Source organism: Armigeres subalbatus, chromosome 2 (genome assembly GCF_024139115.2).
Source record: "Armigeres subalbatus isolate Guangzhou_Male chromosome 2, GZ_Asu_2, whole genome shotgun sequence".
NCBI lineage: Eukaryota > Metazoa > Arthropoda > Insecta > Diptera > Culicidae > Armigeres > Armigeres subalbatus.
Window position 1 is genome coordinate 124,037,919 of NC_085140.1, and position 21,367 is coordinate 124,059,285.

The 21,367-nt window shown below is 37.1% G+C and overlaps 1 protein-coding gene across 11 annotated transcripts in view; it reads left to right on the plus strand.

Moving 5' to 3' along the window:
- Nucleotides 1-21,367, plus strand: part of LOC134210786 (inositol 1,4,5-trisphosphate receptor) — a 115,894-nt gene that overhangs the window by 15,594 nt on the left and 78,933 nt on the right. For 5 of the 11 annotated variants that reach the window (XM_062687057.1, XM_062687046.1, XM_062687056.1 and 2 more), the window contains exon 2: nucleotides 13,901-14,740. The exons of 2 other annotated variants lie outside the window; for them this stretch is intronic. The gene's annotated coding sequence lies outside the window, so the exon portion shown is untranslated. Of the gene's footprint in view, nucleotides 1-13,883; nucleotides 14,741-21,367 lie in introns of those variants that run through there. 4 more of the 11 variants (XM_062687047.1, XM_062687052.1, XM_062687053.1 and 1 more) reach the window with 4 other exon arrangements.

Here is a 21,367-nt window from a genome sequence, read left to right on the forward strand (position 1 = left end):
AAAAATAATGAAATTTTCATGCAGATTTTTTAAAATAATATACATATAACAATAAGTAATACCTTCACACGTAAATAATAATTGAAAAAATCAATAAATTACATATTTTTCAAAAAATAAATGCAGTTAGGCGAAGAAGCTCCATAACACCACTAAGGCATTAAAGCCGTCTTCGCTTAGCTAGGGCCCCCTTCCCATGCCGGCTCTTCCACCTAAAAGTTTTTGTGCTTTCTCTTGCATTAGAAAGTCAAGAAGCATATAGGGTTACTGCTTCTGGACTTCATCTCATAGCTCCGATATGCATCCCTCGAAAATCAAAGCAATGAAAAGGTATTTGATTTGTTTATTTTTTGTGATTTTTTTCAGCATGTTAGCAATAAGAAGCATTAAAATTGATTCCGTATTTCTTTGTTTAGCGATGAGATGAATATATGTTCAGTGAGATGGAAAACGGAGCAGTTCCCCTAAATATTAAAATAGTATGAATAAGTGTGAACAAACTTATCTATATGCGTACATTCGCGAGTCAGGTGATATCAAAAAACGGATTTTTTTCAACGGTTTATAACTAAGCGGAAATGCCAACAATATTAATCTTAATATGCACATTAGAGAGATTCAAATTTTGACTTTTTTGCCCCCCGATGTTTAAACGATTGCATTTACCATATTAATAATACTCCTAAATTTTTAGCATATTTGGATGTTATTTGATTGTGCACAAGTCATTTAAAGTTTGTATGGAAATTACATTGAATCGACACATTGACTACATAGAATACTTCTCAAGCTGAAAGGCAGTTGTTGTTGCGAAGCGATTTGTCGTTTGGAAGCAAAGTTACGAAGGAAACAAAGATGCTCATTATTGATATTGTTGTTATTTTTTACGTGTTAAATTGAATTGAAAAAAAAATTCAGTATTTCCTTAATAACTTTTCTTTTGAGTATCAAATCGTTTCGCAACAAAGACCGCCTGTTTCCCTGTAAAATTTTCATTGTTGCCGATGTATTTATATGTTTTTAGAGCTTGATGGGAAGCATTGGATAACGGTTTTCCATAAAAACTACTGTTTTCATAGTAATTTTCATACAAACTTAAAACTGCGTGTGCTCACTCATTTTACATCCAAATTGGCTAAAACTTTAGGAGGATTATTAAAATGACAAACGCAATCGTTTAAGCATCGGGAAGCAAAAAAATTAAAAATTTGAATCACTCTAATGCACATTGCACAATCGTCAATGTTTAGAATCAGGAGTCTGGTTTTGATACAATTGAAACGTTATATTCCGATTTCGAGTGTTCCTGGACCCGATTTTCTAGGGTAGTGGATACTTCTCATGTGGTTTCAAACTTGCTACGTATAAAAGTGCATGATTTTACGAGACGAATCCAACGGGGGTTTCGACATAGTCCGGAAGTCTCCCTCAAACCCTAATTTTTTTAGGGCAGTAGACAAGCACATCTTGAATCTATAGAGCTTCATCATTACGAATAACAAATCCAGGGGATCTGGTTCCCTCAAAGAAGTAAACCAACTTCGAATCGCTCCGAAACAAGATGCAAGATGATTTTTTTCACTTCCCTGAGAGAAACATGTGCTCAGGAGCACTACCAGATGTGTCAAGTCTGGTTAAAAACTTTCAAAAATCCATCTGTTCAGCTTTCCATTTCAAAATCACCGAATTCACCGAAGAAATGTAAATCTGGTTTTTATATTGTTGGTACTAAACGTGTTTGACCGAAATGAGAAGAATGTTCTTGTAAATATCAACTCAAGGATGTTATCGATCATTTAGTAATTTGCGTTCGACCATTTAGTAGTTTGTCAATAACTCATTCCAGAAACTGAATTTCAAAAAGTATTGTATGGTGGACTTCTAGTGTCAAGGTTTTTCTACAACTCTGCCTAATGGTTCGATGTTTGAATTTCACTAGTAACGGAGTTATAGCTATAGTTTCAGTAACTTAGTGATGATCATCACCACCAAGACTTTTTTTTCTTTTTGTTGGAATAAAACTTGACTGTTTTCGAATTTGTTTGGTTACTTCCTTTCGTCACGTGGAGTCATAAGTTGACATTTGATTGTATAGCCGTTCTGGATCGTTCTGATGATGAAACTATTTCATATAGTAGAATGAACAACCAACTTCAGTTACGACAGTTAATCTTTAGTTACGAAACGGTTTACAACGCTCATTGAGTTGATGTTTCGAAAAGATCTGGACCGCATCAATCAATATTCAACCCGGTAGGCATGAATCCCCCCAGAGACAAAATATGTAGAATTTTTTTTCGAACCCTCTTAAATTAAAAAAAAAATGTTCAGAAAACACCCCCCAGGCCAATTTTCTGGCTACGCCACTGATGGGGAAAGTGGTGGCCAAAAATCGAAAAATTTACTTGCTTTGAATGACATGTCTCATATACCATTTGATAGACGAATAGTTCAAAGCTAGATTTCCCAAATTTCAGCCCTCTGTGATGAAAACTCATTGCGCCACAGACATCAGACTTAGGAAAATTGTAAAAAATTGCATTTCAATCAAATACAATTCTCCTAGCGAATAACGGTCCAATTATGAGATTTGATACACACCGTTGGAAAGATAATTGTCCATCGCAGTTTAGTTTGGGATCTATACTATCTGCGGACCGAGAATTCAGCTGCGGATAGCTGCGGATGAGCGTCATTTTGGCACAAAGTAGAAAAATGGATGTTTTTTATATTTTATTTAGTTAATTATGATTATCGAGCATAAACAAAAAACCGTACAAATTAAACACTGCTTGAAAGGTTGAACTGTTAAATGTGAAATTTAGTCTTAAAAATGGTATACACTTAATTATTATTTTTATAAAAAATGGGTTAAAACAGACAGAAAATTATCATTCAATATAGAAACTGTATCTATCCAGCTGGACTAAGTTTTCAATGGTTGCACGATAACCTTGTTAATATATTCTGAATGAAATTCTGTGTTCATGTGCCATTTTACAATTTCTAACAGCTATACTTAGGAATATTTATTTTCCTAAAAACTATTATCTACCTACTTGCATTTAAAAGACAATATTTTCAAATAATGAGTTTTTTTTTCGCTCTAACGCGTATATTGTGCAGTAGTTATTTAATCGAGAAAAAAAGTCTGAATAGAATTATTTATGTTAATATGAAACATAGGAACATCGTGTTACTTTTTGATCTGAAATAGTCAATGGCTTACACCTCCACCTCTGCTATTTCATTTTACGCACATAATTCTTATTCTAGTTTTTATTTGCATTTGAACTGCCCCTAAACGTAAAAACAATCGTTCAAGTTTATTGTTCAGGAATACGTAGCTCTTTACTGGGTTAAATACTAGTTAGGGGGAGATCCCCAGCGCCGGATACCTCCCAACACCGGACACTTCTCAAAACGATACTTGCAGAGGTCCGTTCACGATCTAATGTACTGCAAAGGATAGCTATTTCAAAGTCCTTTACCTTAAGGAAAAAATTGATCTTTAGATTGAAAGCTTTGTTCAAAATTTAGGATTGAAAAAAAATGGTCTAAATTTTCTTGTTTTACCTTACTTTATAAGGTTTGAATCAACAAAGTCAAATTCGATCGAAAGCATTCTAATCATGTAGAGATGGTCAATATAAGCTATATTTTGAATAACGATCATGATTTGTTAGATATGTTATGTAATTGTGGTAAAAATAAGTTTTGTCTATTCGGCAGCTGTCCCCCTGCTGTCCGGACAGTGAGATTCTTATGTAAGCAAATAGTCATTTTTACACCTGTTTTGTTAAACTTACTTCAATTTAATTGCTTCTTCTTACTAAAGTATCAGGAAGCCACAGAAATAAGTAGAACAAAAATTTGAAGATGGCATTGAAAAAAGGTGAGAATTCGGGGTAGGATGTAATAAATTTAGCTGGAGAGTCGAATAAGCTCTATTAACACATTTTAATATCCACAACTCTAAGCAAGTGAAAAATATTGCAATTTTAAATGATGTTTCTACTCATATAATAACAACTTCGTTATATTTGAACATGATGCAAAAGTGTCCGGTACTAACGTACGCATTTTTGAAAGGTGAAATTGTCCACCAAAATTCATCATTAAAATGCATTATCGCAAAACGTGTTCAAATGCTCATGAATAGTTTGTATGATTCATCAATGATCATATTTTGTGAATACATAATCTGTATAGTTAGTGAGTTTTTCTTTAAATGGCTTATGTGTCCGCCACTGGGGGATCTCCTACACCTACCGGATGCGATGAAAATACATAAATATGATTAACCTTATTCTAATCTTACTAGGATACTATAAAAAATGCAGAAAACCCAAAAAAAAATTATTGGCCACCACTTTGAATGGAGCCGCTCCATAGTGCACTCACTTAATGATGGCGTTTTCCCTAATTCCTGGAAGCTCACATCAATACAGTGTTTTACAGATGCGCTAAACTTCAGAACATGGACAATTATCGATCCATCTTGATCTTGATCCGTCGTCGTTCCATTTAATTGCAATCAAACTGTGTTGTTAACCACACAGGTATACAGGTATTAAAAAAACTAAAAATCTCAAAACTCATGTACGATCCAACTCAATCGTGAGTTGAAACGCATCCAACTCAGCACCTAAAGCTCATGACTAAATCAAATCATACATTTGAATCTAAGAAGTTTTTTTGTTCTCCTTCGTTAGAAACAGTGAATTGACGTTCGTCGCAGAGAACAAATAATAAATTACCCTCATTTAAAACGCTTTTTGGAGCGGAATGATGTTTTGACTAATGAGTGCACAATAGACCTGTGCGCCGCCGCGCCACGCCGCCGCCGGCGGTGGTTTTACTCGCGCCGCCGCCGCCGACGATTTTGGGTCGGCGCGCCGCCGATCATAATTTGGCCACGCCGGTGACTAATCGCAATAAAAATAATCAATTAACTTAAGTCGAGTCGAGCCAAGCACGAGATTCAGTGTCTCGGTCTAATAATTGAGGTCGAAATACGTATCTGTGAAGAAATACAGCGTGGTAGAGTTAATTGGAATAGTACTAAACTAGTCTTACGGAAGTTCATAAATGTTGTTAAGGTGGATCTCGTCAAAATTCAATTTCAAATCTATCTCAAGCGATGGTGTCCCTAAGTCGGTGTAGTGACATACCTTGTCTTGGTTATTTAATAGGTTGGTTGATTAGTTTGAAAGTTTGAATGAGGATTTATCCAGTATAATAATACATAAATTGTTAAACTGATCTTTGGAATGCGTTAAGCCAAGGCCTCATTTAGTCGGGCACGTAAACTTGTAGGTGACTCGCAAAATGGGTTTGTTGTGGGGCTTGGATATATGCCCAAAGCGTTCCCAATTCTTAAAGGATCTGGCATTGGTGCAGGAAAATTATTGTAGTTAAGAAATTTCAAGTCAAGTTGCACATTAGTTATTTTGACATTTTTTTGTTATTTATTTAAATCAACTTATTTAATCAGTTTTCTTTGTTTTAAGATTTGTGCTATTAGGATAATTGGCTTATAGGCAAACTGATTTAGCAAAATAATTAAATCCCAACTGTGAATGCTTTACCGATTTTTTGTTCCAACTCCCGAGTAAGTAATTCATATTTTGAAATCAATTTCTGTATATAACTGACATAACCACTTGCTGAGCATCAGCAAAACAAATATTGCTGAGTAAATATTACAAGCATCAGTTAAAAACGCTTCTTATTTTCTTATTCACAGCTATTGTAACCCAGAACTGGGGTGTTGTCGCTTCGCTGAATAGTATTTAGTCAAATTATTTAGTTAAAACGTCAGGTATTTTCAAACATAACGAAAATTTTATCTAATTTTATTGTCTTGAAATTATTTAATAGTGTATTCCAAAAGCCTCATTGTAAAATTCCTGGAATTTCTGAGAATAATCGAAGAAGTGTCGTTCAAACATTCATTTATGAATTCCTTCGAAAAATACTCCAGAAATTAGTTCGGAAATAAATCAAGAAATTTATTTGATAATTCCTCCAGATATTCCTCCGAAAAGTTCCTTTTAAAAAGCCTTAGAAGATTATTTTATTAATTCTTCCTAAATTTATTTAGGAAATTCCTTCGGAGATTCCTTACAAAATTTCTCCGAAAATTCCTTAAGAATTTTCATTACGCATTTCTTCAGAAAATCCTTTTCGATTTTTTTTTTCGGAAATTGCTTAAGGAATGCTTTCGGATTTTGTTCCACAAATCCACAATCTCCTTCGGAGACTACTTGAGATGTTTCTTTAGCAATTCCTGTGAAAATTCCTTAAGGAATTCCTTAAAAAATCCATTCGTTCTTTTGAGAATTTCTTTGGAATTTTGTTGAGAATTTCTTTTTTTTTAAATTGATTCAGCATTTATTTCATGAATCGCTGGAAAAAGTTCTTCTAGATATCCATAAGGAATTCATTCAATTTTTGCCTAAAGAATTTCTTCAGAACTTCTTCCAGCAACTCCTTTAAAACATTCTTCGGGAATTCTTCCGGAACTTCCTGCAGGAATTTCTCCAAAAATGCCTTCATCTTTCCTAAAGTCCTCGTTTGTTATTGTTTATTTTTGGATTTTTTTCGAAACTTCAATAAGGAACTACGTTGCAAACAACTTCTTTTTCAATATTTTTCAAAGGATTTTCTGGAAGATCTTCCGCACGAAAATCTGGAGAAATCTCCGAAGGTTTTACGAATAATCTTTCAAAGAAGTCCCTGGAGAAATATCCGAATGAATTCCGGGCGGTATTTTTTTTTGTTAGACCGATACAAATATTTAAAAACTATTTTGGCTCCCCGGGTTTTTTTTTTGCCAAAAAATAATATTGTGAAGGGGCAACAAAATGAAATTCGGATAATTTTGAGAATTTTCAAAATATTCTTTAACAAATCCGAGGAGTTTTTTAATTTTTTTCATTTTAATAATTATTTTTTATTATCCCCCCCCATTGACCTTTCGGAGACCAGTAGGACAAAATGTTGATTAAATATTTGTAACGGCCTTTTTAAGAAATAAAGTTCTGGAGGAATCCACAAATAAATTTTTGGAGGCGTTTTTCAAGAAATTTGTGTTGGGTTTAGTGCAGGAATTTCCAAGAAAACTTTTGAAGGGATTCCCAAAAGAGAACCTCAATGGATTTTCGAAAATAATTCTTAAAGGAACTTCTAAAAGATTTTTTGAAGGTAAGTATTTTACCCTAAAGAATTCCTAAAGGAATTTCCAGAGGAATCGATAAAGGTATTTTAGAAAAAATTCATGATGGAATTTCCGAAGGAATTCTCAAAAGAAATTACGGAGAAAATCCTAATAGAATTTCAGAGAAAATGCATTCTGGTTTTTCTGATGTAATTCCTAGGTTTCTTCAAGGATTCCTTTGGAATTTTTCTCAGTAATTTATTCGCAATTTCCTCCAGAGATTCCTTTGAAGATTCGTCCAGTAATTCCTTGGGAAATTGCCTCAAAAAGTTCTACAAAACTCCTATCCCTACTCTACAAAATTCCAGAAAGTTCTTCGGAAATTCTTCCGGATATTTTTTAAAATTTACTTCGGGATTACGTCAAAATTTCCTCCACGTATTCCTTTGTTTAAGAAAACCTTAGGAAATTCGTTATGGTTCGTTCTTTTGGAAATTCCTTTGAACATTTCTTAGGAAACTACTTTAGGAATTGCTTCATAAAATCCTTTTGGAGTTCTTTCGTAATTCCCTTAGAAATTCTTTCGAATATACCTTCCGAAAATCATTCGCAAATTCCTTTTGAAGTATCGACGGAAAATATTTTAGAATTCCTTCTAAAATTCCTTCAGAAATTCATTTACAGGAGGATTATTTTAGGAATACCTCCAGTTTTCTTTAGAAAAAAAACGTTGGAAATTTTATAGAAATTCCTCTAGGTGTTCCTTAGCAAATTCTTTGACAACTTTTCCTGAAATTCACATAGGAATACTTTCAGAACTACCTTAAACAATTCCTTGGGAGTTTCTACGGATAATCATTTGAAAATTATTTTGTAACTTTAGGAAGAAGTTCTTTGGCATTTCCCTCAATAATTCCGTAACAACATTCTCTATTTATTCTCCATTCTCCATTCTTCTGAAAATTCCCTAGAACATTTTTTCGGAAATTACTGAAAAGATTCTCTTTAATTTTTCTGCGGGAATTCCTTCGGTTCCCTAATGTAAACTATTTTTGAAGTCGATGCTTCCGGGCAAAATTATAAAATGCCTATACATATAATAAGCAAGGCCTGCGTGCCCAAACCTTTGTTCCTTATGACGAATAAACGAGTCTACATTAAGCCAGGTTGTGTATTTCCTTGGTGTGATTTGTGGGAAGTGAGTAGTGGGATCAATAGTGGATCTTACACTTACACTTACACTTACACTACACAAGTTCTTTCGAAAATTCCTTCAAAAATTGTCTTTATAAACTCTTTTCGCTATTCCCTCGGAGAGTCCTTTCTGAACCCTTCGAAGATTTTTTCCAGCAATTTCTTCGGAAATTGTTTTAGGAATTCTTTCGGAAACTATTTCATTCCTTAATAAATTTCCGAATGAAATCCTGAAAGAATATTCTACGGTTTTACCTGTGGTTTTACTAAAGGAATTTCCCAACGAGAACCTTAATGGTTTTTGAAAAAATGCCTACATGGAGTTTCCGCAGAATTTCTTATAGGGTTTTACAAAGGAATTTCTAATGAAACTTAGAAAAAAATCGTAGTTTCCTCCGGAAATCCCTTCAGGAACTCCACCAAGAACTTTTTTGGCATATTTTACCAACTTTTGAGGAAAATATTCAATTTGGTTGGTCATCGTGCCTAAGTCTTATTCAGCCAGAGCTTATTTTAGTTATGTTGATCATCTATTGAGATTTGTGCATACAAGATCGCGAGGTGGGGAGTAAACTGTCGATTGTCCAGCCGCTTAAACATTGCCCAATTGTATATGTATCTAAAAGAATAGTAGCTAGAATTTTTCTGAAATTTAGATATATTTAGAAGTAAATCGACTGGAATTTATCAAAATCCTGAATTAGGAAAACTTTTGGAAAAAAAATATTAACAAATTAGTCCTATGACACCAAAGTCTAATTTAAATAATATTTTGAGATCAGGTACTTATTAGTGTCGCTGGTGTTTTACTATGGAATGTGCTGTTTGATGATCGACAAACATAGAATATATCAATTTTAATCCACTGAAGACGATTTTTATACGGGCGATTCGTACGTGTGAATCAAAACCACGTGAATTCAAAAATCCGCGTTAAAATTGATTTTTTTGCCATTGATTTCTTCATCCACGCCGGTTCACGCCGCGGCCGCCGCCGCCGATAAAAGCCAACGGCGCGCCGCCGTGACGCCGCCGCCGCCGGGACAAAAGTAACCACTACGCCGCCGCCGCCGATTATAAGACCGGCGCACAGGTCTAGTGCACAATGGTTCGAAGGCAGCCAAAACCTCAAAAATCGAAATTCGTATTTATTCGTATTCGGAATTATATTTTTCTCATTTTATAGAATACTCATGTGGTTCAAATTCAAAATTTGAAAAAGTTCTGTTTAGTTTTGACTTCGTTATATAATTTTTAATTGAACCCATCGCTAACCCCAATATTATTTCAGGACTGTCTTAACTGGACTGTCAGGGTCTTAAATAGTATGCCTTTGTCAAATATAGGTGACAGAACTCAACTTAAGTTAACTTTATATACAAATTTAATTAAAATACTCAATTTTTTTGCTCCAAAAGTATAGGCGCCAATGAGTGCCCATAATGATTCTATGCTCATTACAAAGCTGAAAGCAATAGGTTTCTATTAATCACTATTTTGTTTTGCGAAAAGTTGCGATAAGCTGCTTTTTTAAAGTTTTAGTTTGAAATGTGCTTAGTATTTTTTGGTCTGTTTCTAATTGAAACCTTACAAAAGCGTATTTTTTGTTCACAAGAACCTTAAAAAATGCCTTTTCTGGTTATTAAAGATTGAAGTGTCTTACTTCTAAAATCTGCTCCTGCCATCCGAGATTCTACCAATTTTAGATTTTGTTTTCCACATGAATTTTATTGTTTGGATTATGTTGTTGTCTATTAATCCGAAATATGTGATCATGCTGAAAACTTTTCTAGAGCATATGAAAACTCGTAGAATGTATTGGATATTAGCATGGTTCATCACTTTGCAATCAAAATGATTCTACCTATAAAGAGTTTCAAGTTCTCATTTTTGAGAACATCCCCTACCCACAGTAATCACGCTTTTAAATTTTTTTTGTAAGGATCGTCACGCTGATCTGAACGGGGGGCTTCGCCCTTCGTCACACTTTTCGTATTAAACCTCTATAGTTTTTGTATGGCGTGACGAGCTACTCAGAACTCCCCATCCCCCTAGAAGCGTGTGGATGGCCCCTTAGATATGTTAAATATGGCCACCAAAATATTTTTTTCACGAACAAAAATTTGAATCTTTGAATCTTTTTGGCCGGCCGGCATTGATTCTGAATGTTTTAAAGTAGTTTTTTAATCTTATATATGAAACGATCTTAGGTATTTAGAATCATAAAAGAGTGTGATGCGGAAAATTTATCACTCTAGATCAGTACTGGAAAAGGTCGTGATCGTCATAAGAAAGAGAGAAAAACGCCTTTTTCTATATCAGGCGACCAAATGAAAGAAACGTGTGTTCTTTGATCAATTTCGCATGAAAGACAGTCATGAAAGGGTATTGCGCTTTATTTTGAAAATTAAATTTCTAAGTCATTTTAATAAATACATGCGAAGAATAGTGTTTAGTCGATAAATTAATCATACCTCTTTAATTCACCGAGTTGAAAATGGTAATAAACACAAAAGTAAAGCAGCTATTGCACACTTTCATGCCCTTTCACGGAACAAATATTGTTTGAGATTTTTGTAGCATGCCATTCATCCTTCGCGTTTCTATAGATATTGAAAGGGGCAGATATGTAAACATCGTGTGACAACTCTCATTGAAAATGAGAAATTCCAATACTGCTCTAGATGTCTTCAACTTCTCCCATACATTAATTCTTCCCAAGGTTTTTGAAAATTGGGTTACCAATTTGAGTAAACCTCCGTTGTTTTCTACATATCTACATATCTACCATCGTAATTATCAAATTAAATTTTGCTGGAGAAAAGATGGGCCTGACTCTCATCAGTGCATTGCTTTTATATAGGTAGCCCCAATTAAAAAAAACTTCTTTTTATCTTTGCTGCATTGCTACCGGAAGGCTATCATTTCACTCCAAAATCGAACTTTGAAGTCTCGGAGACCCATGATGTTGGTTGTTTGCCTCACAGCGTTTGCAAGAGCCGTAATGTAGGCAATTATTTATGATGTGTATCACACTAAGGCAAAACCAAGGGATTGAATCTAGAAAGGCATCGTCACCGCTAGGTGGATTTATCTGGGTTTTTACTATGATGTTTCTTAGCCAAGGCAAGGATGCATTAATTCGTATTTAATACCCAAAGAAGTCCGTATCGGGTGGAACTCTGCCATTCTGAGCATGGTCTGCTTTATAAACGAGCGTTTGATTATTGAAACGGAACACATTTTTTGCGTGACATAATTATTGAAAACAAACTTAAATCAATATTATTTTCACACCTACATTGCAAAATTAGCACAGACATGACAAACAGTACACTGCAGTCACTTCATACACAGATTGTTTTTGGTTTAATATGGCCTTCGAATTTAATAAAACATTAATTTGACTACGAAAAAACCCAGATTAATCCACCTAGCAGTGATTGTGCCTTTCTCGTACATAATTAATCAATCCAACCCAGAATATTAGTTGAAATGCTGAGTTATTTGTAAGTTTATTTTCAAAAATTCTAAGTAAGGTATTATTAGCGTGTGCGTTTTATTCGATCTTTTTTATTATGCTTTAAACCTGCAGAGGCGTTATGGCGTTATGAACGAAACTTGCATGCTATGAAAACTTGTGTTGCATTTGTTGTACTCAAGTCTTGTACTAAAGCGAGTAAAAGAGCTTGCATGGGTTGATTCTACAAGGCATTTTATAGCATGTTATGACTTTTTCACGACATATCATAACCATTTGAATATTTAGAATTTTTTGGAATGTGCAATCGTTATGAAATTCAGTGATCAACTACGCTTTATTCTCTATCGGTTGCAACTTGTTGCGAGAGAATCGGTTAAGAACTACTATGTGAAAAATTGGCTAATGTTTTTTATGGCACATGTGCACACACACACACACATACACACGGACAGACAGACATTTGCTCAGTTCGTCAAACTGATTCGATTGATATATAACACTATGGGTCTCTGAGCCTTCTATAAAAAGTTCGATTTTGGAGTGAAATGATAGCCTTTCGGTACAACTTTGTTGTACGAGAAAGGCAAAACCCAGCTTTATTCTCCGAGTAGTGATACTGTCTTTCTCGCATTTAGCCAAGACATCAACCTCATATGGCGCTTTTATGATCAAATGTACATTTTGCCTTTCTCGTACAACTAAGTTGTACCGAAAGGCTATCATTTCACTCCAAATTCGAACTTTTGATAGAAGTCCCGGAGACCCATAGTGTTATATACCATTCGACTCAGCTCGATGAGCTGAACAAATGTCTGTCTGTCCGTGTGTGCGTGTGTGTGTGTGTATGTGTGTGCGTGTGTGTGTGCACAAAATGCCATAAAAAACATTAGCCAAATTTTCACATAGAAACTCTTAACCGATTTTCTTGCAACAAGTTGCATCCGACAGAGACTAAAACGCTGTTGATCATTATTGAATTTCATAATAATTGCAAATTGCAAAAAATAGATAATATTAAAATAGTGATGAGACATAGTCACATAGAACAATAATGTGTTATGAAAAATGCCTTGCATCTATGAATATTTTTAAAGTTTATCCGTGGCTTGCTTCCATTGAGAGTTTCATCGTACTATAAAGATGCTCGTGTTGCTCGCATTTAGGCGTAAGTATGCTCTTCGTTGAGTTTCATAGTACTATGAAATTGTCCGAAAGTCAAAATTCGAACATAGGAAATTCGAGAAACTTCTGGCAGCGCCATCTGTCGTCTACTAGTGTAAATTTTCTATCATAACATTAGACGGTGCAACTGTTTTGCCTTTCTTGTACATCTTCGAGGCGTAAGCGTAAAGGCTACATTTATTACCTTTTTCCGCGAGAAAGGCGCCATCACCGCTAGGTGGATTAATCTGGGTTTTTCTTCATAACTTCGATTGTTATCAAATTTAATAGTGATCAACGTGGGTTTGCCCCCCGTCGAAAAAAGACTTGTTGCGAGATAATCGGATAGGAAAAAAGGATTTAAGGTTAAAAAAGGATTATAAAAAGTTGTCTAATGTTCTTCTTAGCTTTTGTGCACACATACGCATACACCGGACAGGCAAACATACATTTGCTCAGCTGGTTGAGCTGAGTCGACTATAAAAAGTTCGCATTCGGATTGAAATAATAGTCTCTCGGTACAACTTTGTTGTACGAGAAAGGCAAAAATAAGAAAATTTGGAAATTAACATCGAGAAGTGAATGAAAGTAATCCGCATAAAAAGCCACTCCAAGCCACTCCCGGAAAGAACCTCCAAAACATTGAGAATCGTACTTTCTCGTCTCCTCGAAGCTAGCAATCAATCGTCTGAATATGCACCCAACTTAACCGAATTAGCGACATCAGTTCTTTGTACCATGACAATGATGAGCTAAGTGTGAACAAAATATAAAATTAATCAATAAAGTTCAATTATAGATGAAAACCAGTTTTGCAACCGACAACACCATCAAAAATCTAAACTTTTGCTCAAAATAATAGCTGCAATCAAAATTTCATAGAAGTTCGTAAATTTCAGCTAATATTTTGTCCGTCTGTGGACCCAATATTGTGTCCATGAGAAACACTGCTCCAGTGCTGAAAGTAATAACCCGGGTCTACGTAATTAACAGCCACCTATATATGTAATAACCTGTCCGAGTCAGCAATCAGCACAGCAAACGGGTGAGAGTGGAAGAAAAACGTGTTTTCCAAAGTGCGAAGCATCCAGCCAACAGCAGCCTCAGCCAGATGTGAAAAGTGTTGCAGTCGATTCAGTGGATAGCGCGCCGTTGTTAACGGATGTAACCGAAGAAGTCGAATAAGCAAAATAAGATCCTACCTTGTGTGTTTGCTACTGCAATTCTTTGCACACGAATACAAGAGTGTACGAAAAGTGGGGGTGTACTTTGTGCCGTGTTAGAAAATTGCCTTCGACCCGGTGGGACTCATCACGTGTGTTTCTGCCAACCACAGTTCCAGAAGGTCTGTTGCTAAAAACGCCGTGCATCGTTTCAACACCTTCTTAACGTTATTGGAAAAACCATTTCAGAGATCAAATCGGACGAAATGAAAATAAACAATCCGATTTGGTGAGGCTGAAATTGGAATCGAAGATAGAAAAGCGATTTCGAGTTTGTGTCTGTGCGTTTGATTATTGGGAACCTGTGCTGAAAAAGGAGGTGAATGAGGTCAAGATTGCAACGACGACGACGGTGATCATCAGTTTTATCGTCTGTTGCCCGCGCATCGTTGTACGTGAGAATTGCGATCATCATATCGAAGCCGAATCCAAATTGAAATCCAATAGCACCGGGGGACGCAGGGCGTTGAAGTGGCTGTGTTATTGTCCACGGTACGAGTGGGAGTATTGTTGGAGGTAAGCAAAACAATAAACAATGTGCCGCACATTATAATTTTAATCGTCAATTAAGTTCATCCACGGAGCTCATCCCATGCGGCTTATTCGCGGTGGTGTGAACGAGCTCAACTGTTTTATGGGTTAATAAAAAATATGACGAAGGATTGAACGGTTGACATTTTTCGGTTTGTCGACCAATCGTTGGGAGCTTTTACGGCAGTGTAATATGCAGCACAACTTGGGATGGGTTCGGATGCAATGTTAATCATTTTTATGGTTTAACTGGCATGACATTGAATTGAATCATACGATGAACCAAGGTTATCGTTCATATTAATTCATAAATGTTTCGATTTTCATCATACTGTTAAATATCCATGTTTAAGCATAATCATCAAAGGCGATCTATTAGGTTTTTGAATGGGAAGAACGCAACTTGTGCTATAATCGATGAAAATATTCGCACCTGTCACTTTCCAGTCTCTCTAAGTTTCTACCAAATGAGTAATTTAATTGGCCGATTGGCAAACACGGTAGTTAAATAATATAATGTAATTAAATTATTTGAGAGTGCTGCCAATCCCGCAGACGTGTTGGCGTCCAAATAACTAAGGAATTGTAGCTTACTAATGACTTAGTATGAAATTACTGTGGGCAGTTATCAACATTTAGACTATCATGACTATACATACACACATCGAGTATAATCTTGAACACTATGTTCTTGTTCTATTCAATACCTTCGTCACTTTCCTTCTCAGTACCTATAAACAATGCTATCGCCACTATCATTATTTCCGAATTCACTACTCGTGACATTCAATTACCTCCCTAGTATCACGATAATTTCAGTACAATCATCAAAAGTCATTGCTTTCACTATCACCGCAACATTTTTCTACCAGAGGTCTCAATTTGTCTCCCGTCATCCCAACATTATTTTCTCTTCACATATTAAACCTTCTCATATAGAGTCATCCCGTGTCACTCCCTTCAACAATCTCCGAGACTAAAATAAAAACTCCCCCTACAAAATTAGAGAATTTCCATAAAAAATTAGGAGATTGCTAATAAAGAAATCAGGGTTTGAGCAATAAATAAATAAAATAAATATAAAATTTCCACAAATAATGCAAAATTTCCATACGCATTTAGGAATTTTCCACAACACAAAGAAGAAGAAGAAATCAAAATGTTCCACGGAAAATACAAAAAATAAAAAATACAAAATGCCCATAAATAAATGAATATCAGCAATTAACAATTACAAAATTTTCAATAAAATAAATATTTTTTCTACAAAAAATTAAAAACTACGAAAAAATCAAAAAAGAGCAACAAAAAAATATGAAAATTTCCATAAAAAAAAATGAAAAAGCAACCAAACTGATCATTTTTCCATTGATGACCCCTTCTTTAAGACGTTTAAGTCCATTAATTTTTTGTATCAATTTGATTGCTTTTTTGTATTTTTTATGGAAATTTTCTTTTTTTTTATTGATAAAGAGATAATTTGATGAATAAAGAGATAACTTTGTGGAAAATTTTCAATTTCTCATGGAAAATAAATTATTTTGTGGAAAATTTTGTAATTGTTTATTGTTAATATTGATTTAGTAAGGCTGTTAGTTAGGCCCCACACACTCTCCGACATGTTGTACAACTTTGACTCCGCCCCCAAGTTTGTGCGACCAATCCAGTTTGTACAACCGTCTGACGAACAGTTGGTACAACCAAAACTCCAACAAACGTTATATTTAGTTAAAGCCTGTCCACGTTAAATTTCGGACACAGAGACAATGTCCAATTGATTTGTAGCCATTTCATCACTTTGACAAGAATGAAAATATGCTCAAAAAATCACATAAAGCGGAGAGATTCAACTGTCATGTAAATTAATCTTCTCAGTGGTGTGTGAAAATTTTAAAAAATAGCATTGGATGATGGGTGTCCGAAATTTAACGTGGACAGGCTTTATTTTCTTTCTGTATATGCTGATGTGTATGGTGCTGTTTCACGAATACTGAATTGGATGAATTGAATTGAAATGGGATTGGATTGGAGTGCAATAAGATTGGATTTGAATTGGAATGGGATTAGAATTAGATTGGTTGTGGATTGAATTGAATTTTATTGGAACGTGAACGGCATGTAATTGGAATTTTAGTTATGATGGATTTGAATGCGATTAAAATTTGTTAGAGTTGCAATTGTATTTGATTGTGATTGGATTGGAAGTGGATTTGAATTGTATTGGAATTCGATTTTCACAGTCCATACAGGAATTCCACCGGATGCACATCTCGGAATTTCTCCGGAAGTTTCTCCTGGAGTTCCTCCGGAAGTTCTTACAGATTTTTTTCGGAAGTTTATTCTGCAATTTCTGTAGAAGTTCCTTCCGGAATTTGTCCGGAAGTTCCTACAGGAATTTCTCCGGAAGTTCCTACAGGAATTTCTCCGGAAATTCCTTCCGGTATTCCACTTGAAGTTCCTCCAAGAATTACTCCGGAAGTTACTCTCGGAATTTCTGCGGAAGGTCCTCCAGAAGTTCCTCCCGAATTTTTTCCGGAAGTTTCTCCCGGAATTCCTCCGAGAGCCCCTCCCTGGATTTCTCCATAAGTTCTTCCCGTAATCACACCGGAAGAATTGCTCCGGAAGCTCCACCCGGAATGCAACCGGAAGTTCCTCCTGGAATTCCTGCAGAAGTTCCTCCCGGAATTTCTCGAAAAGTTCCTCCCGGAATTGCTCTTGAAGTTTCTCCCGGAATTCCTCCAAAGTTCCAAGTTCAAGTTCCTCCCAGAATTCCTCCGAAAGTTCTTCCCGGAATTCTTCCGAAAGTTCCTCCCGGAATTGCTCTTGAAGTTACTCCCGGAATTCCTCCAAAGTTCCAAGTTCAAGTTCCTCCGAAACTTCTTCCCGGAATTCTTCCGAAAGTTCCTCCCGGAATTTCTCGGGAAGTTCCTCCCGGAATTTCTCGGGAAGTTCCTCCCGGAATTCCTCGGGAAGTTCCTCCTTGAATTCCTCGGAAAGTTCCTTCCGGAATTCCTCTGGAAGTTTTTCCTGAAATTCCTCTGGAAGCTCCTCTCGGAATTCCTCCAGATGTTCCTCCCGGAGTTCTTCTGGAAATTCCTCCCAGAGTTCTTCCGCAAATTCCTCAAGGAAATCCTCCATGAATTCCGAAGTTCCTCCCGGAGTTGCTCAAGAAAATCCTCCAGGAAGTTCTTCCTGGATTTCCTCCGGAAGTTCCACCAGGAATTCCTCCACAAGCTTCTCCAGCAATTCCTCCGGAAGTTCATCCGGAAATTCCTCCAGGAATTCCTACGGAAGTACCTCCAGGAATTCCTCCGGAAATTCCTCCCGGAGTTCCTCCGCAAATTCCATCCAGGAAATCCATCAGGAATTTCTCCGGAAGTTCCTCCAGCAATTTGCTCGTAAATTTCTCCGTAGTTCCTTCCAGAATTCCCCCAGAAGTTGCTCTACAAATTCCACAGAAAATTCCTCCAGGAATTCCTCCGGAAGTTATCCAAGGATTTCCTCAAAGAATTTCTACGGAAGTTCCTACAGGAATTCCTCCTGAAGCTTGAATTTGCCCGGAAGTTCCTCCAGGAACTCCAAAAAAGTGCTTCCTGGAATTCCTCTGGATGTTCCTTAAGGAATTCCTCCGAAATTTCCTCAAGGAATTCCTTCGGAAGTTCCTCAATGAATTGCTCCGGGAGTTCCTCAATGTATTTCTTCTGAAAAATTTTTCGAAAGAATTTTCACTTTCAATCTGTGGATTTTCCATAGGAAATCCTTCAAAATTTCTTTAGAATTTTTTCTGAGAATCTGTCAATGAATTCCACTGAAATTTCAAGCGTGAATTCTTCCGAAAACTTCCCTGGATTTTTTAAGATATGGTCCGTCGAAATTTTATCAGTAATTACGCAATCAATGTTTCTGAGAAGTTCTATAAAAGTTCTCTCTGGAGTTCCTTTACTTCTCCAACTCAACAAACATTACCTACTCAATCACAGATTTTTCCGCCGAAAATCATAAAAATCTCCAGGCAGTTTCAGATAGTAGAGGAATTTACGCATTAAGTTCATATGAAATTTTTCATAAAATCTCTGACTCTGAAATTCTTGAAGGAATATTTATTGGTATTATAGGAGCATTTCCATAAATTCACGAAGAAAAATGTGGGACATTCTTTTAATAATTAAATTGTCAGGCGGCTTTAGAAAAAAATATGTTTGACCGAGCATACGCTGTATAACAAGGGGTCTAGTGGCTAAGCGGCCTGGTTTGCATACGGCGGCGGCGCAAGAAAATCACCAGCGGCGCACAGGTCTAATATTATCCAATTGTTATTATATTATTATTATAATTATTATTATCGCATATTATTATACTTGCTGTATTATCGCAAAAATCATTTTCTGCTCCTGAGTATTGCACCACAAGAATTGAAAGCAACAGTGTTGTACAACACCACACACAATGCAACTTGGTTGTACAACATTTGACTCCGCCCACCACAAGTCGGAGCAAAATCAAACTGTTTTGATTTCATCCGACCAACTTTGCAACTTTGAAACCGTCTGTCCGACAGTCGTACAACTTGCCCACAGACGATCCGACTTTACTCCGACTCAACCAAATTTCCTGGGGGTGGAGCCAAAGTTGTACAACACATCGGAGCGTGTGTGGGGCCCCTTACAAATGTTTAATTAACATTTTGTCCTACTGGTCTCCGAAAGGTCAAAGAAACCCCCCCCCCCCGGCGATAATAAAAAATAAATATTAAAATGAAAAAAAAAAACAAAAAAACTCCTCGGATTTGTTAAAGAATGTTTTGAAAATCCTCAAAATTATCCGAATTTTATTTTGTTGCCCCCTCAAAATATTATTTTTTGGCAAAAAAATCATAATGGGGGAGACAAAATAGTCTTTAAATATTTGTATCGGCCAAATGGAAATTTTGTATTTTTTCGTGGAATATTTTGATTTTTTTTTCAATTCTTCTTTTATAATTGCAATTTTTTTTTCAAAAGTGCTTATTTATTTTTGATTTGTAAAATAATAATAGGAGTACTAGACTAAAAGTCGGGCAAACTATCGTCGACACCCGTTTGCTTTACGGCCTTGAGCTAACGTGTCCAGTCTACCGGAACCTCATCGACATACTCTCGCCTGTCTTCAACAGCTACGTCCGGTTGGCCTCCGGTCTACTTCCGTCAGCTCCCGCTGAAGCTGCCTGCGTTCTTCCTTTCTGGCATCGGCCTTCGGTGGCCATCTGTCGCAAAGCCGCCTCTTTTGCTACTGCCACTTCAGGAGATGTCAGGATCCCTCTCCTCGATTAGGCCGACCGGATCCTGAAAAGTGTAGCCGGTACCAGTCTCTGCGGGTCCACTGGCACGCAGCAAAGGGCTGGCTGATGCCTCCTGCTAACATCGATCGCACCATTGCCTCCCGGTTCAAAAAAGGTGATAGACAGATTAACTCCGAACATCCGTACTGGAACTCATTGCCACACGTTTTCGAAACAGTGAGATTCGATATACCGACGGATCCGTCTCCAGCCGAGGGGTTGGCTTTGGAGTCTGTGGACCTAATCTGGCCAAATCGAAGCCGCCGCCGTTTTTGTCGCGGCCACCCTCCTGGCGAACAAGCCAATCGTGGTCTTCACGGACTCCGCAAGTGTAATTTCCGCCCTTTAAAGTGAGACTCCGAAACACCCCTGGAACCAGGGAACGTTTTCAGGTATGATCCCTGGTACCACCTTCCCCTGGATCCCCCGCCACTGCGGCATTAGGGGAAATACAGAAGCCGATGCCCTGGCCAGTGTCGGACACGAGAGACTACTTTACACCCGCTCCGTCCCGCTGGCCGACGTTAAGAAATGGACTAAGTGCGTCGTCGCGTCGGCCAAGACTGGGCTCGGACTTGGATCAATAGCAGATGACTCTTTTTGAGGAAAGTGGAAGGATCCATCGGCTCCTGGAATGATCCAGCTGCTCAAAAAGAACAGAAGATGTCCCAAGTATGACCACCTTCGAAACCTTTACGGGATACCGGGTAGTATTTGGGACGCACTGGTAGATGACGGAGCTGTAATGGCAGCCATTTTTTACTTCTTGAAGGATGCCAGATTGTTCTACGAAGTTTAGTGGAGAACTGTACCACCAGATCTAGATCCAGCTTGGACTTTCCGGGCAGCCCAACCCGGATATAAGTGCCGCCCACGGAGGTGTGCGAGCCTCCCTGGTCTTCTCAGGGCTGTAAGTCCCCATGTTCCCCACAGTCCACATGGGTGCGTTTCCTTCCCAACTTCGCTAACATTGTCTCCTCATCTTGATACCAACCGACCAAGTCTTGTGTAGCACGAATACGAAAGCTGTCGCTCTCAGAATGAGCCACGCTTACTGTGATTTTTTTCTCTTCTGCTTTTAAATGCGACCTGAATATCGCCATCATTTAACTGACGTTCTGATCAGTTTATTGCGGAAATCCTACGTCAGAATATTCGTCGGAAATCGGAAGTCCTTCGCTCTGAAAAGATCCCCGTTTTTCGAACGGTTTCATGGATCGATGTTATGCGCTGCTGCAGCGATTGACCTCCGGAGAACAGTGCGACTCAACAATTGGATTCTTGGACATCCGTAC